The sequence below is a fragment of the Zonotrichia albicollis genome, chromosome 14 (assembly GCF_047830755.1).
Source record: "Zonotrichia albicollis isolate bZonAlb1 chromosome 14, bZonAlb1.hap1, whole genome shotgun sequence".
NCBI classification, from domain to species: Eukaryota; Metazoa; Chordata; class Aves; order Passeriformes; family Passerellidae; genus Zonotrichia; species Zonotrichia albicollis.
This window is the reverse complement of record NC_133832.1, coordinates 18,744,977-18,761,725: the sequence shown is the minus strand read 5'-3', so window position 1 is coordinate 18,761,725 and position 16,749 is coordinate 18,744,977. Positions and strand designations below refer to the sequence as shown.

Below are 16,749 nucleotides of genomic sequence, written 5' to 3'. Positions count from 1 at the left end.
AGAGGGCAGAGAGTGTGCTCATGGCTGGCTGCTGAGCAGAGCTCTGTTCGGCTGAAAGAACATCTTTTAGATAAACAATTAATAAACATAAAAACCGAAAGAAGAACTGAAGCCTCTTCTCGTCCTTTGATACGCGGGCTGCCCCAAGGTCACCTCGGGCCTTTCCAGGCCCCTCAAGCAGCCGAGATAACCGGACACTGGATCAGTCAGCGCTGGGTCTCCAGAACAAGAGATCAAAATTCACATCCAAGTTAGGAACAGCTGCAAAGTGCTGGAGCTGCTGCTCTCCCTGTGCTCCGTGCTCTCATTTCTGACTGTGCGCCTTGGACCCCTGATGGCTGTGGCCAGACCAGCGCAGTCTAGAGACACTTCTAGATTTAAGAACTAAAACAAGAACTGGTTCCAAGCCTGAGTTTAGTTTCTGCAGCGTGTTGTCATGGAAATGCCTTGCTGTGGGCTTGTTTTATAAAATCTGTGCAGCTGATGTGGGGAAACAGTTCCAGGAGCAAGGCTGGGAGCAGAGCAGCATCAGAGCCTGCAGCTGGGGATGTGGTCAAACACAGGGACAAACACAAGAGGAAATTTGTGATGGTGTTCACAGGGGTTCTTGGATGGGGGAAGAGATGGGGATCTGACTCCATGTTTCAGAAGGCTGATTTATTATTTTATTATATATATTACCTTAAAACTATACTAAAATAATAGAAGAAAGGATTTCATCAGAAGGCTGGCTAAGAATAGAATAATAAAGAATGATAACAGAGGTTTGTGTCTGGGACAGAGAGTCTGAGCCAGCTGACTGTGATTGGCCATTAATTAGAAACAACCACATGAGCCCAATCCCAGATGCACCTGTTGCATCCCACAGCAGCAGATAACCATTGTTTGCATTTTGTTCCTGAGGCCTCCCAGCTTCTCAAGAGGAAAAATCCTAAGGAAAGGATTTTTCATAAAAGATGGCTGTGACAGAAACCTGCAGTGGCTTTTCTGCTCTGGTGGCCTGTGCTGTCAGTGGGGAGGACCCCAAAATCTACTCAGGGATGGGGTGTGACCCCCAGAGAAATCCTCTTCAGCTGAAGGGGCTTCTTCAGCCCAGTGCATGGGACCGTGGCTTTGGGAAATGGAGTGATGGAGTGACCTCTGCAGCTTTTTGCACAGATTGATTTTCATCCCCTCTTTTCAGCACTTTTACCTGAATGTACAGCTGATCTGTGACTGTGCAGTGCTGAAGAGCATTTTGTTCTCCAAATTAATAAACTTGGTCTCCAGAAAAAAAGGAAAGAAAAAGCTTAAAATATTTCAGGAACAGACATTAGTGATGGTAGAAAGAAAAGAGTTCCTACTCTTTGGCTGACATTAATTTAATGTGTATTGATTTCAGTGTATTTTTTTCTGTTGAGGTATCCCAGGTAGTTTTACCTCAGTCTTTTCCTTTGAGATCATGACAGAGGCTTAGCAAAAGCACTGAACACCCTAAATCTTGGCCATACATATTCTTAGGGCTGCAAGCACAGAGTAATATCCTTGATATGATAGTTTGGGAAAGCAGAAATTTTTATTACTTCATTTAGCTGAGGTCCATAAAAGAGTATATCTTGCCATAAAACAGGACTTGTCATCCTCAAACTCTCAGGAAGACCAATTTAACCTTGCAGCCTTCAGCCAAAAAGGGCCTGGAGTTTTATTTTGTCTTGTTTTGGGGAAAGTTTAGGTATTTTCTTGAGAAAAATGGGTTTCTCCTCATTGCCACTTGGTTTGTTCAAGGCAAGCTTCTGTCTGATGGTCAGTTCTCCCTGTTCCATTCTTTGCAAGTCTAATGTTTATTTATTTATTTTATTTGGTAATTTATCTGAAAGAACCTGCACAGGTTCAAGTCAATAAAAATGCTTTCGATATCAAGGTGAATGGGCACTTAAATGCAGTCTTTAAAAGCTAAACTATCTTTCATGTCACTTAAATTGCCTTACTCAGAGGCAATTTGGGAAAGAGAAACATGCCTTTCCTTGTGCTGCCTTACTTCTGTATTCAGAAATGTTCAGTTTAACTTCAACTTTTGCTGATAACTTTATGCATGAATGTCTGAGTTACCGTTAAAGTTCTGAATTCCCACTCCCAAGGAAGAATTTTTGAACACAATGAAGGACGTGTACTTAAATTACACCCTGAAATATGGAATGAGCCTGAGAGAGAAGCTAAATTTATTTTTTAATGCCATTTCTGCAAACGCTCTGTGTTTATCATGAGTCATTTTCTGGTAAGCCCCAAAGTAGGGGTATTATACTTTAATATCATTTTCCGTAACATTAAATTTGCAATGGAGAAAGGCACTGGGTCTGATTCATCATTTCATTTCACTGCTCACATTTCTTTGACTTCAGCAGCGTAAATTGGTGTAAGATAAAGGACAATCTGGTTTCCCTTCTCTTACAATTTTTTCTGATTAGCTTTCTATTTTTCATTGCAGAATTTCCTGTGTTCTAATCTGAGTGAAATCATCAGTGGAGCAGTTTAAAATATTGAGGTTTTTTTCCATTAAAAAGATGCCCCAAGTAATCTGGATTCAATGGGAGCTAACTAAAACTGAAGAGCTGCTCCTACAGCTTTAGAATATCTTAAAGAAATGTGATTTAGTTATAACTTAATTGTGATTCAAGAATCAATGAATACTCAGATGAGTGAAAGAAAGCTCAAAGAGACCCAAACAATAAAACCACATTTATTTATTTTTGTCCAATTATTTTCTCAGACTGCTGGTTGTGTTTCCCTTACTGGACTTTCATCTGATTTCTTTGGTGCCTGTGCTTTAATGTAAATGTGGCTTTCCAGATTCTCATTTTTAAGCATATTTTGGATAGTTGTTCTAGTGGTCACCTTCTCTAAAAAGAAGTTGCCACTATTGAGTGAGAAATGTCAGCATTTCAGCCTATCCAAATGCTAACTCTTTTCCTCTCCTATTTTTAGTTCACCTCTTCAGCAATATCTGATGGCTAAAAAAGTATATAAAGTTACCATTTAGTATACTAAATATTCATACTAAATAGTATACTTATACTATAATTATTTACTAAAATACTATTTTAGATTGCATGAAAAACGAAGGGGTCTGACCCAATCAAACAAAATTGGGATAATTCTTTGCTCTCTGCTCTCTTCCTTGTTATCCCTTGATTCTGGATGGAAATATGTCCAAATTTTTATCCTTCAAGCTTATTAGATCAACAAGAGTCCTGCCAGATTTGTAGCTCCTCGTTTTTATTGCTGGGTTTCCAGAGTGGAATCCAAACCCAGCTGAGCTTCTGTCAATGCAGGGAAAGATTTCCAAAGTCAGAGCAGGAATTTCTGTGTAGAGAACAGGGAGCTGCCTTATCCCAGGGCTGTAATCTCAAATCTTGCTTTTGGGAACTTAAGCATTGTGGATTCAATGTCTTTTCCACTCTGAAGCTCTCCCTGACAACAAAATGTGATGTGTGGGATCATCCCCATTCTCTCCCCTTCAGAGAAGGATGGAAGATTTGAGGAGTATCAAAGAGGGTGAAAAGAACCCCCAAAAACCAGACCTCCAAAGAGAATCTCAGTAAGGATTTTATACTTGGGGATGATTCCAGTTCCCTGTAGGAGCAGTTGTGCTCTGGCTGAGTGACTTTAATGAGGGGAGAAGCTGCTGCCCCCCAGTCCATGCCTAGCCCCGAAATGAGAAGCAGGGATGGGGCAGGAGGCACATCAGGCTGGGGATGGTTATTAAATCTGGAGCTCATAAATTATGCACAAGCTCCCCAGCTCATCACGGCTCAATCCTCAAAAAAATAATATGAACCAGAGGGTCAGGGTAATTCCTGTCTCCCTGAAACTCAGAGTCCAAATTACTCTCTGAGTGAAGCGTGAACAAAGGCTGGTGGAAATTCAGCTTGAATTTTTATAAGAGCAGTTTCTGACTAGGAGTGAAGGCTTTTAAAAACACCGTATTTTTCTCAATACCTAAAAATTATGAATAACAGAAATTAAATACAGTTGTAAGAATGCAGCCAAAACTCAAGAGTGTTCACAGAAAAAAAAAAAACCCAAAAAACAACTTCTTGGTATTATTCATGGTCCAGGGAAGTGAGGAGCAATTCCCACTGTTCTCAGCCATCCTCTCCACCAAAGCAGTGAGAGCAGCATGAAGAGAGAAGTTCCTGGTGATATCCTGACCCCAAACATCCATCCTGAGCCCTGTGGGGGCCTGAATATATGTTGTATTGTGGGATCTGTGTGGGTCCGAGTTGCTCCAAACGAGCTGCAGCTGCAGGGTCCTTAGTTGGGCAGCAGCTGTAGCTCGTGAAGGTAACTGAGATAAATAGGGGTGGGTCAAGAGCCCAAGAGGAGCCCCTGAGAAGAAAGGAAGGAGTGTGTGGCAGAGAATGGAGAAGAGCCCCAGCAGAGAGGTGAGAACAACGCTGCAGCGAAGATTACAACAACTGGTGACCCCGACGTGATGAAGAACATGCAGCCACTCTTCGAAAGAAGGTATGGGGGACTTTGGAATATCAGCCAGAGAGCTGGGACTATAGAAGATAGGACAGCCGAGAGCTGTGGCAGCCAGAGAGCTGGGACTGTAGAATATAATATGGCCTTTGAATTAAGGAGCTGTAGCAGCAGAAAGCTGGAAGAATATGGCCTTTAAGGAAAAGAGCCTTGGAACATCGAAAGACAGCCGAGAGCTGTGGCAGCCTGAGAGCTGGGACTGTATGTGTATTGTGATTGTATAATTGTTAAAAGAAAAGGGGAGAAATGTGGGGGCCTGAATATATGCTGTATTGTGGGATCTGTGTGGGTCCGAGTTGCTCCAAACGAGCCGCAGCTGCAGGGTCCTTAGCTGGGCAGCAGCTGTAGCTCGTGAAGGTAACTGAGATAAATAGGGGTGGGTCGAGAGCCCAGGAGGAGCCCCTGAGAAGAAAGGAAGGACTGTGCTGCAGAGAATGGAGAAGAGCCCCAGCAGAGAGGCGAGAACAACACTGCAGTGAAGATTACAACAGAGCCCAAACCATCCATCCCGAGCCCAAACCATCCATCCCGAGCCCAACTATCCATCCTGAGCCTGCAATAATGACATGGATGCACGGCTGCAATCACCCAGCAGGGCAAATAGTCAAAACCTCACCCCAGCACAGCCTGGGGATCATTTCCTGAGGTTTGCTCATTGCCCAGCAATGTTTTTGTGAGAGGAGCAAAGTGCTGAATTCGATGAATCGTAAGTACCTTAATTTCAATGCAGCCTTTGTGTATTTTTTTAATTACTGAATTCAGCCCAGTAATCAATCCTGCAGCGTGTGTGCCTACCACTTAAAAAGTGAACCAAAGAAGGGAAAAAATCAATATCTTGTGCTTTGCCATCAAAATTGTCCATATTTCTGCATATAATCTGAAATCTATGGGTAAAGCAAGCATCTGATCACCACAATTAATTGTGTAAGATTTGTAATTCATGACTGTGTATTGGAGGAACTTTAAACCGAATTTTTCTTCTCATTTCAGTAAATGTTCCATCAGACTCCACCTGAAAACTTCCACACATCACCTGGAGGTGAGCAAACACAAACTCTTTACCCAGTTTCATTGATTCCACGTGTGCTCACTCGTTGCTATTTAAGCTAATCCTGCTGTGCTGATGAATTAACAAACCATAGGATTTATAGTTATCCTAATTTCTTCCTCTTAGAAATGTAATTTCCTGCCAATGAATCCATGCTGATACACCCACTGCCTTTTTTCCTAAGAACAGGATCACAGCTCTTACCTTTTTAATTAATGACCACGTTTTTCAACAGTCAGGATTTGCATCTTGTTCTTTATTATTTCCATCTATGCAATTTATGTTGAAAATACCTGTCCAATGGCAAATTCAACAAATTGATACTTCTGATGTTCTTGCAGTTCTGGAATCTCAATTATTTAAATGTAGACAACATGACAGTGTACAGAACATTCAGCACTGAATAACAGAATATAAGAACCAATGGGTTTGTCCCCCAGTCAGCTTGACTGACCTTTAAAAATAAGTGTATCAAGCAGCTTTGTGTTTTAGTCTGTTTTATAAACTTTGTTTCTGAATGTCCATTGTCATGAGAAAAGGTCTTTTCACTTTGTGTTCTTTGTTTTTTCAGAGTGAAAATTATTGTTAGAAGTAACTATGGTGCTGTTTAAAAACAAACTTCTTTTTTTTTAAGAAGTCTGCAGATGAACAGCATTCCCCCCTTCATTTTATCAGAATCCATTCACCTGTTCCATAGGAAATAGGGTGTAACAAGCTGCTATATTCAGCTCACAAAGCCCACTCATCAATATCTCCACCGGAAACATAATCTGAAAAGTAATTCACTTATTGGCACATTTAGCACTCCCTGTTTCGTGCATCCCCCTGCCAAGGCTGATTGGAATCTCAGCAGCCCAAGAGCCAAATTTCCCAATTCCAGGCTCAGCGCCCTGTGCTGAGCAGAGCCCTGTGGGATCTCAGCACCTCAGCACTGAGGTGTCACCGAGAGCACCCTTGGGGGGCTCGGGAGTCCTGGAATGTTCCAGAAGTGTCTGGTGGCTGGACTTTGATCCTACACAGGAGACGACACCTGTATGAGGACAGGAGGGTTTCACCGGGGTGAATGGTGAAGGGATTGGTTAATTAGAGGGTGAGACACAGGGTTTAGGATTTCTGTACAGGGGGGTTTAGAGAAGTAAGATGGAGGAATTGGGGCGTGTCCTGTCCTTCTTCTTCTTCTTCTTCTCCTCCATCTTCTGTGGTGATGGTGGCACTTTGGGATTGGTCATTACTAAAAGTGCACTGGGCAATAAGGGTGAAAGGTATTGGGGAAAAATGATAAATATTGTACACGTAACTTTGGGTATAAAGATAGGTGACCGCCCGGAGGGAGGGGAGTGTGCTCATGGCTGGCTGCTGAGCAGAGCTCTGTCGGGCCGAGAGAAAATCTTTTAGATAAACAATTAATAAACACCGAGACCGAGAAAAGAACTGAAGCCTCTTCTCGTCCTTTGAAACACGGGCTGCCCCAAGGCCACCCCGGGCCTTTCCAGGCCATCCAAACAGCCGAAAACCGGACAGAGCCTGGCTGAGCCCAGGCCAGGGATCAATGCAATTATCAGCCCCTGACACACGGTGAGCAGCTTGGGCTGTTCTCACATCAGCTGAATTGAATGGGACACAAATCAGTGACTGTGGCAAGGCAGGCAGGGACAGCACCCGAAATAGAGCGAATTTCACAGGCTCTGAGCGGGGAGAGCAGAGCTGTGTGCTGGTGATATTGCTCTGCACAAAACCCACCAGCTCAGGTTTGCTCTGGCACCCAGGCACTGTGCAGGGTGATGGGCTCCTCTGGGGTTTCTTTATTTGTGCCTGTGCTCCTTCTCATATCCCTTCCAGAGGGAAAATGCCCTTAATTCTGTTCAGTCAGTTTGGTAAAATGGAGTCAGGAGTGCTGTAGCTGCTGCTGGCAATCCATATGGAAAAATAGCAAGGATTTCAGCAGTCCACATGCTTCCTACACTCCTGCCAGCTTCAGCAATGAAGATAACAGCTTAAAAAGATGGGAAATGCCATTTTCACTTTTCTTTTAAATCCAAACATGGACTGTCATTTTATGGAAAAATAAAGGAAAAGTGATAGTGACTTAATTTAATTTGAATACTGGAAATTCATTCATATACTTAATTCATTATAGCTCATTAAGTCCGCATTGTAGGTGCAAAGGAAGTGTGGTTCAATGTGTTTGGGTACATAAAGAGGGAGCTGCACCATCCAGCTCCAGGAGTTTTGGTGCCTAAACCAGAAACTTCATCTTCTTAAGCCTCCAATGAAATTCATGACAAGAGAGAGGGAGATTTCTCCAGAGGGCAATTCAGAGTAAGGATTTAACTCAGGTGCTTTGCATTGGGCCCTCCAGAGGAAACCCAGCTTCTCCTTTTAGGAGTAAAGTGTGTGAGGAATAAAGTGTGTGAGCAGCTTTGTAACCTGGCCACTTCAGTCGGGGGAATGAAATCCTGTATCTCACTCAAGGCAAACCTTTTCTTGCTAAATAATTATTTCTCTGTAAAATACAATTTTTTCTGTCTTGAAATAGTTCATGGGTATCAGTAATATTTAAAAAAATGTAATTCTGCAGTTAGAATGGGTGTAGGGAATTACAGTTTTCTGGTGAGTGGCGGTTGTGCTTTATATAACTCATATATCAATGTTATTTCATTTTCACTATACTTGTAGAAAATATGGATTGAATAGTCTGTGAATGTGCAAAGGTTAAATATTTGCAAGAAAGAAACGCAATGATGATAAACAGAGATATAATTTTTCATTAAATGCCTTTGTCACCTTGTTTTAGCAAATATTTGAAACAGTTTTGCCCTGAGTGATGTGGGTTTGTTCGGGTCCAGAGCTGCTGAATTTCATATGGTGTATTATTTAATTTTTGTTAGTTTTTATGTCAATAAGTGCTTTAATATAATCCTGCAAGCCATTTGCTTTGACTGACATGCTTTTAATGCAAAGTACCATTTGTTTTGAGCTATACTGAAACAGGGGAGGCTGGCAGAGGCAGAGCATGGAGGGAAAGGCCTTGACTGAAGGTTCAGACAAGTTTGGTTCAGGTTTTGAGCAGCTGGAATCAGAGTACAGGGAAGGAGAGAAACTCAGAGTGAAAATCAGGGGCTCATTTTTAACTTCCAGCCCACCAAGGCCCTCTGACTGCTGTCTGCCAGCCCAGCCTTTCAGGAAAAATGGAAAACAACAACAAAAAGCAGCTGCCTAAGGACTCACTTCACCTCTTTTTGATTTTTTCCCCCTTTGCTTCCCTTTAGTTGTCAAAACCACATTGTTCTTTCCATTATCCCAGGCCTGGGCAGTCTCTTTCCATAGGACATTTCCTTCTAAATGCCTCTTGGCTTTTACTCAAACCCATCCATCTCTGAACAGCTCTGTCAAAAAGCCTGCAGAAACAAGGCAGCTTTCAGGCCTTTCATGTACTCACAGCACAAGCAAAATTGGAGGAATATATAAAAAAAAAACAAAAAGAAAAGAAATTGGAATTTGATGGTTTTTAAGGTCCCTTCCAACTCAAACCATCCTTTGAGTCTAGGAAGTAAACTTATATGAGTACACAAGGTTCTCATGGACTTTTGGGACTTGATATTCAGCAGGAAATGGCAAATACCAGCAGATATTCTCATCCAGCCTGTCCTCCAGCTGGCAGCAGAAAGATGCCCTAAAACCCCTTTTTTCTTCCATTTTTGCAGTGTTTCAAAGGCCAGGGAAGAAAGCTCCCTCCAGCCCTGCAGCCTCCAAGCTGAGCTCCAGCCGCCCTGAGGGATGCACTGCCCAGTGCTCCTGCTAAAGGTGAGCAATAATGGCTTTATTTGAGAAACATCAGACCAGGATTGTAGCATTTCTCATTTTCCAGAGCCTTTTCTGAGTGTGAGCTGCTCCACACAGTTTTACCAGCAGCAGGAAGGGTTAAAATGAGTTTGGGTATTGCTGTGTTGCACAGCAGCCACTGGAGCACAATTAACTCTCAGCTCTCTAATCTTTGTAGAGCAGATTTTTCTTGCCTTCTTATATATAAGATGTTGTTACCTAAGCATGACTGTTTGATTAATTCATTTCAAGGCTTACATCATATTTAAATGGCTCCCAAAGTAACGAGGCAACTGAAGTATCCAGTGGCATCAAATTCATATTCAGTATTCGTGTGTTGTATCAGATAATTATTATTAAGAGACTTGGTGTTCAAATTCAAATGCTTCCAAAAGTGACTTTAATAAAGCTTATGCCACATGAAGTATTGGAAGGACAGGAAATATATTTGGATAAAATCCAAACAAGAATGAGAAAATACTGATATTCTGATTTATAAAGAGCTGAATTTCAGAGTACTTTTACATGTGGGAATCCCACACGAGTTATTCCATATAATTACTTCCTCACTGCATGCTTTCTACTTTCCCAAGAAAAAGAAATTGCAAGGCTTGTGCAAAGAATCCCTTTTAAACTGAGTAAAGGAGGAGAGAGATGTGTGCAAGCTTAATATTGTCAAACACAATTTATCTTCCTTTATTTTGGGCTTGATCATTATGGATGGAGAAGTCTTCATGTCTGGCACAAAGTTTTGCAGTGAAATATCAACTAAATTATGAAGCCTGCATTAGAGACATTCAGGTCTATTTATATGTATGTTCTGCTTGGGGATTTTTTCAGCTTGGTGGAGGAGTTTGTCTGTGCCATGCAGAACATGGTAAACCTGGCCAGTAAGTGGCTTGAATATAATTAAACCTCGGATTTATAGAAAGGTCACTGCACCATAAAGCTCATGGTAACCACACAGCCAAACAACAAAGGTTAAATTCTGCCCTTAATTTTGTTTTGTAGCCTCCCCACAGCCACTCGTGTGCCTTAAAGAGCAGAAAGTTGCTAAGAAGACTTTAAGTACCTGACTTCAGAGCTGTGCAGAGGTACTGTGAGGACAGGGAGAGGGAAAACAACTGGTCCAGGGAGCACTGAGATAAAGGCAGCTCTTATCAGTGCTGCAGGAAGGAGAAGAACAATTTAGCAGCTGTGGAGCTCCTGTCCCTGCAGGATATGGCTGCTGGAGCAGCCCTGCCCCAGCTGCTGCTCTGCTCCATCCCCTCTCTGCATCACCTCTCACACCCAGAGAGCCTGGACCAGAGAGACAGCACCAGCCTTTGCTGGAGATGGTGTTTTGCGGAGAAAAGAAGAAACCTCACAACTTGTAAAAGTTGTAAAGCCCGGTATGCTTTATTACGACGCGCGCCGGACGCAAGACTCCCCAAAAGGGCATGCGTACCCCTGAAGATTTCAGACCTCCTTTTATCTCCCTTCCAAATGCATATGCATACAGTTTCACAATAAGTTCATACATATTCATCTTGCATGACACTTAGCACTAATTCTTCTTTATCGGAGGAATTCCTAGGTCGGGGGCAGATTGACCTCGTGGTTTTTCTGTTTTTCTTTCTCTGTCTCCTTGCTGTCTCTGGAACGCGGCCTCTCCTTCAGCTTTAGCTCCACAGACCCTTCACCTCTCCCAGACACTTCACCTAGTTCAGGATGGATCCTTACTCTGTCTCAATGGCAGCTGAAAAAAGAAAAATTAAAAGAGAGGAGAGGGAAGGGAGTTCATTAATGGAGTGCTGGAATGCTAAAAGGTTTAGTGTCCTCATTCCCCAAAAAACCTCATAAATTCTATGTCTAATCCTGTGTATTGACCATACCCTCATCCAATTTCATCTGCCTTGAATTGTAGCCATGATATTTTCTGAAAAATCCTTTCCTTAGGATTTTTCCTCCTGAGAAGCTGGGAGGCCTCAGGAACAAAATGCAAACAATGGTTATCTGCTGCTGTGGGATGCAACAGGTGCATCTGGGATTGGGCTCATGTGGTTGTTTCTGATTAATGGCCAATCACGGCCAGCTGGCTCAGACTCTCTGTCCAAGACACAAACCTCTGTTATCATTCTTTATTATTCTATTTTTAGCCAGCCTTCTGAGATGAAACCTTTTCTTCTATTCTTTTAGTATACTTTTAATGTAATATATATCATAAAATAATAAATCAAGCCTTCTGAAACATGGAGTCAATATTCTCATCTCTTCCCTCATCCTCAGACCCCTGAGAAACTCATCACACTGAATAAAACTCAGTAACCTCTCACAAACACAGCTGACCAACAAGAGTGGGGTTCATGCAGTATCTCAAATGCCTTCTCTCCAGATCTTACACAGATGGCAGCAGAAAGCAGATAAATGTACAGCTCCTCTCTCAGTGATTTTTCTTTTTAAGAGACTGGTTCACCACTGGCAAAACATCTTTTTTTTCCCCCATGGTATTTTTATCTTTAGTCTTATTTATTTTTGCAGCATATTGGCTTGTCACTTATATGAGAGGCATTTATTTTTCCCATAAAAATCACTCTTTCCAGTATGTTTAATCTCTGCTGCTTTATTAAGTAAGCTATTTTTAAAGGATTAAATTAAAAACTAAAGTCAAGAATTATTTGCAGACCCATACTTAAGCAAGTGGCTGCAGCAGGACAAAGCAAATCCCTGGATGCCACAAAGCATGATATCAGTGCTCTGCTGGGCTTTTTATTCTGTCCTGTTGGAAGTTTTCAGAGGCCCTTCTGAGACTTCAAATTCTTTGAGTGGTTGAAGTTGCTGTTTGTTAGAGGGAAGTCAAATGACACAGAGAATCACAGCAATATTTCAGTTCCTGGCTGGTGCCAAGTCTGCAGAACTTGTCTGGAAGTGATGTGCAGTCAGTGAAGGGGCTCCCCTGAGAACATCCAGCCTCTGCATTTTAAAAAGGAATTAATTATCTCCTGGTAATTGATGGTACAATAAATTGATATTTTAGAATTAGTCTCCACTTTCTGGTGGCTAAAATTAGGTGAATTGGATGTCACCTGCTGTGATATAAAAGCTTAATAGTGTTGTGGGTTTTTTTTTTCTTTTTTAATTTGAAATATTTCTAATGTAACATTTGGATACAGACAGGTGACACACAGGGTTTGTGGTTTTTGGCTTTTTTTTAAATTTAAACTCTCTGCTGTGCTTTTCAGGGATTGCAGAGTTACCACAGCTGTATCATTCTATTAGGAATTGCCACATAATTTGGGCCACACACAGAACATGACCATTAACTGGAGTTATTAAATGGGAGAGTGACAATGGGTTTGTTGAGCAGCATCATTGCTCATAAATGCTCCCTTTGTTATCTGCTATCATCCACTGCATTTTTCTCCCAGAATGAATAACAGTTAAGATCAAAACAATTATGCCAAATGTTGAAAGTAATTGTACAATATCTATACTCAGACACAAGATTTATGATAGATAATAAGAACATGATCAAAATATAATTACACATACAATTTGTTTTGTTGTACATGGTTTTGTGTGGCAAAAAATGCTTTAATTCAAGCTTTCTTTTTTGTTTTGTTTTCTTAATTTTTTTAAATGTCCACTACTTTGAAGATAAGCTAAATTAAATTGCATTTATGAATTGCAGGCCACCTTTTAGTAGGAATTTTTCCATTCTCATAATAAATGAAGCACGAAGGCTGATGTTTCTCCTGCTACAGTTTGGAAGATCCCACTCAGGTTTGGCTAATTCTTTCCTTTTTTTGTTGTCTTATTTTAAGATATTCACACTGTGGAATCAATCCATCATTAATAGGAAATTTTCCCGCCACAAGTGGGGTCTTGTGGGACTGGGTGAGACATTATAGCAGAGGGAGAATCCTAATTTATGAAGGGTTAGGATTAAGGGCTTGGATAATTATTTCCTGTCTTGTCATTATGTATGGAACAATCTGCAAATGAACACTTTAAAATACCATGATTGCCCGTTAACTGGTGTTAACACAATTTCTATTTCTAGCTAACCTGTGCGACTGGATCTCTCATTAAAACCTGGAGAATTTTCTGGATTTTTTTTGGTTTGCTTGTAGTTTCATGTGATCTGATCTAAGGATGCATGTAGAAATCTCTGTTATAGAAGGGATTAATGGAGTTTTTATGATCATAACTTGCTTTCTGTCACTGCTGTTATTTCTGTGTTTTCTGGGGTCTGATGTAAACCTGTGTGAGAGAAACATTCAACACCCTCATCACATTATAGGGCAAGACTTCATGCCTTCCAAAACATGAGAATGTGGTTACAAATTTTTGTGGTGATGTTGTGAGGGTCTCCAGGACGAGCTGAGAGATGAGAATTGACTCCAGGTTCTCAGAAGGCTGATTTATTAATATAATATAATATAATATAATATAATATAATATAATATAATATAATATAATATAATATAATATAATATAATATAATATAATATAATATAATAGTAAATATATAATATATATAGTATAATATTATATATAATATATATTGTATATAATATTATAGTATAGTATAGTACATCATAGTATATTATAGTATATAATATAATAATATAGTATATTATAGTATAGTATAATATATTATACTAAAACTATATTAAAAAAAAGAAAGAAGACATCAGAAGGCTAGACAAGAAAAATAATAAAAACTCGTGACTAACCACAGTCTGACACAGCTGGACTGAGATTAGCCATTAATTAGAAACAATTGACATAGAACTAATCAAAGATGCACTCGGTAGTAAGCAACTTCTAAACCACATTCCAAGCAATCAGATAATTATTGTTTACATTTCTTTTCTGTGGTTTCTCAGGAGAAAAATCTTAGCAAAGGGATTTTTCATAAAATATAACAGTGTCATGAGAATTTTGCTGCACCTGCCAAACACTGTTTATTAACGTCTATTCTGAATTTTTGTGCTGACCCCTCACTGGGATGTCACAGACTGGGATGAACTGGGAGTGTGCAATTCCCTGCTGCTTTTCCTGGCCAGCAGAGGCTGAGGATGCCCTGGAGCTCTCCCAGCACTTTCCTGCTACCTCAGTTAAAACAGCTGCACTCCAACTGGAGCCATGGAAAAGTGGAAGGAGCTGCTGGGAAGGGAGAAGGAGCTCTGGGTGTCAGAGGTGCCTTTAGCAGAGGCTGAGCTGCAATGCAGGGTGAGCTGCCTCTGCTCTTCCATGCTGAGATGCTCCCGCTCTGTCTGCTCACACTGACAGCTCTGAACATGAATGATTTTCCCTCAGTCGTGATGGATACCTTTCCCAGACATATTGTAGCATAATGGACAAATAACTTCTCTTAAAGACTTGTCATATAATTTGAAGGGGAAAAAAAATTGTGCCCGAGACAGATTTTTCTATCTATATCCTCTGGGAATAATGAGACCTTAGAGCAGAGTCTAAGGCTAAGAGCTGGTTCAAAATACTATGATGTGATGTGCCCTTATCTTCTTCCCCAGATAAGACAGGCAGACTGTTTCTTGCACAGAAAATCAAAGAGCAGGCTGTAAAATCATAGGAAATAAAACCCAACAACTGGAATCTTTCCTTTCCTTTAAAAAATATTTCTTCCAGATATCCTCTTTTATTTTCCTCTCCTTTATTCCTTGGTGACCCCCATTTACCTGAACTGCAGTGACCCCAGCTGAATCTTAAATAACTCATCTGAGTGTGGAAAATAGAAAGGCCCATCTGTAATTTTGGGTATTTGTGTTGTTGTTAAGCTGTGACCTCGTGCCTGAGTGAAGCACAGTGGAAGTGCTGGTGTCACCCTGGTTTTTTAAGATTTTCTAAGCTTTCTGATGTTGACATTCTTGTGGCGAACTTTCTCACACGCTTTCTGAAAATAACACATTGTTTTGCATTCTTTTATGGAGGAGGAGAATTTGATGAACATAGAACACAAAACAACACGAGCACACACACTGCTGTTCTCAAGGTAAAAAAGAGAAGTTTATTTTCTGACTCCAACATTTATAGATTTCCAGAAGTGACAGTGGATTGGAGGGTGACAGTGCCACCCCTCCAATGACACTGGGCAAACCAACAGTCCATCAAATTTCTCCTCCTCCATAAAAGAATGCAAAACAATGAGTTATTTACAGAAAGTGGGTGAGAAGGAGGTCAGGGGTTCTTCCTGGGAGATGGCTGGGATCTCTCTCCAAAATGCCACAGCCCTTCATTTGGTCATTTCCATATTTGCTTTTCCATATTTGCTTAGCAAACAGTTTAGAGCAGGCTGAAGGACAGGGGTGGAGAAGGGGTGATACATGAAAAAACATCTGAGGAAACTGAAAAAACATCTGAGGAAACTGAAAAAACATCTGAGGAAGCTGGCATCTGCCAAACCCCATTAAGTGCCTCAAATGTGAGCCCCAACAAATGCTGATATTTATTATAAATCTGCAAGGTAACGCAGACACAGAGCATTGCACTCCAAAGCATGGGGTCACTCTGGGTCCATGGTGGCTGTGCATGACAATCTGCCTCTCTGCATATTTACTGATTGCTGCCTGCACCTGATTAATTGCTTTTTGTTCATTAGCAAGAGAGTCCTGGTTATTTCCAAGTCTCTCAAGGTTTCACATTTATTGCTTATTACTGCAGCCTCCTCTTTTTCTTTTTGAAGGTATGGGAAGAGATTGACCTGTGGAGGGTGAAACAGAGGTGTCTGCAGTGGAGGGAAATGTCCAGGCTGACTTCATTTTTATTTGATTTTTATTTGGAAAGTGCATTGGATAATCCATACAAAAAAAAGTCAACTAAAATTCCAGAAATATGTTTCAAAATTTGTAGAGAAACAGGCCTAAAGGCCTTTAAAAAAACCCAAAAAACCAAAACTAAAATCCCCTGTTATTTTGAAATAACATCTCATCTAAAGCTGGTTAAAACTAAATAGCAGGTTTTAAGGTTAAAGTATATAGCTAAAAACAAAGGTTCATTTGACTCAAAACAACATCTGTTGTTTGTTCTAGGCAAACTAGAAATTGATTGACCCAGAATTGATTAAAAATTGTAGTCTCTCACCAAGCCAAAAACTAATAACATTTTTTTCACAGATCTGGTGAAATACATCTTAACATTACAAACTGAAATATCTGAGCTCCATGTGAAATCACATTGCAAAATCCCTATTGCCATTTATGAGGAAAATTACTGTTTTCAGCCCCTAACCACTTCATATATGTCATTTCTCTGGAGATAATATGATTTTTATTTACTGGAAAAGCGTCTCCGATGAACAGACTGTAATTAATTAAACACATTAGTCTGTTTTGTTTAAAGTATAACCCAGACTT

The 16,749-nt window shown here is 40.6% G+C and overlaps 1 long non-coding RNA gene across 2 annotated transcripts in view; it reads left to right on the top strand.

Annotated features, from left to right (window-relative positions):
* LOC141730883 (uncharacterized) overlaps positions 1–16,749 on the top strand; it is a 33,319-nt gene that overhangs the window by 12,825 nt on the left and 3,745 nt on the right. Inside the window, exons 3-5 of one of the 2 annotated variants that reach the window (XR_012582736.1) lie at positions 5,512–5,560; positions 9,274–9,373; positions 13,062–13,154. This is a non-coding gene — a long non-coding RNA (uncharacterized LOC141730883). Of the gene's footprint in view, positions 1–5,511; positions 5,561–9,273; positions 9,374–13,061; positions 13,155–16,749 lie in introns of those variants that run through there. The other variant, XR_012582737.1, reaches the window with a different exon arrangement.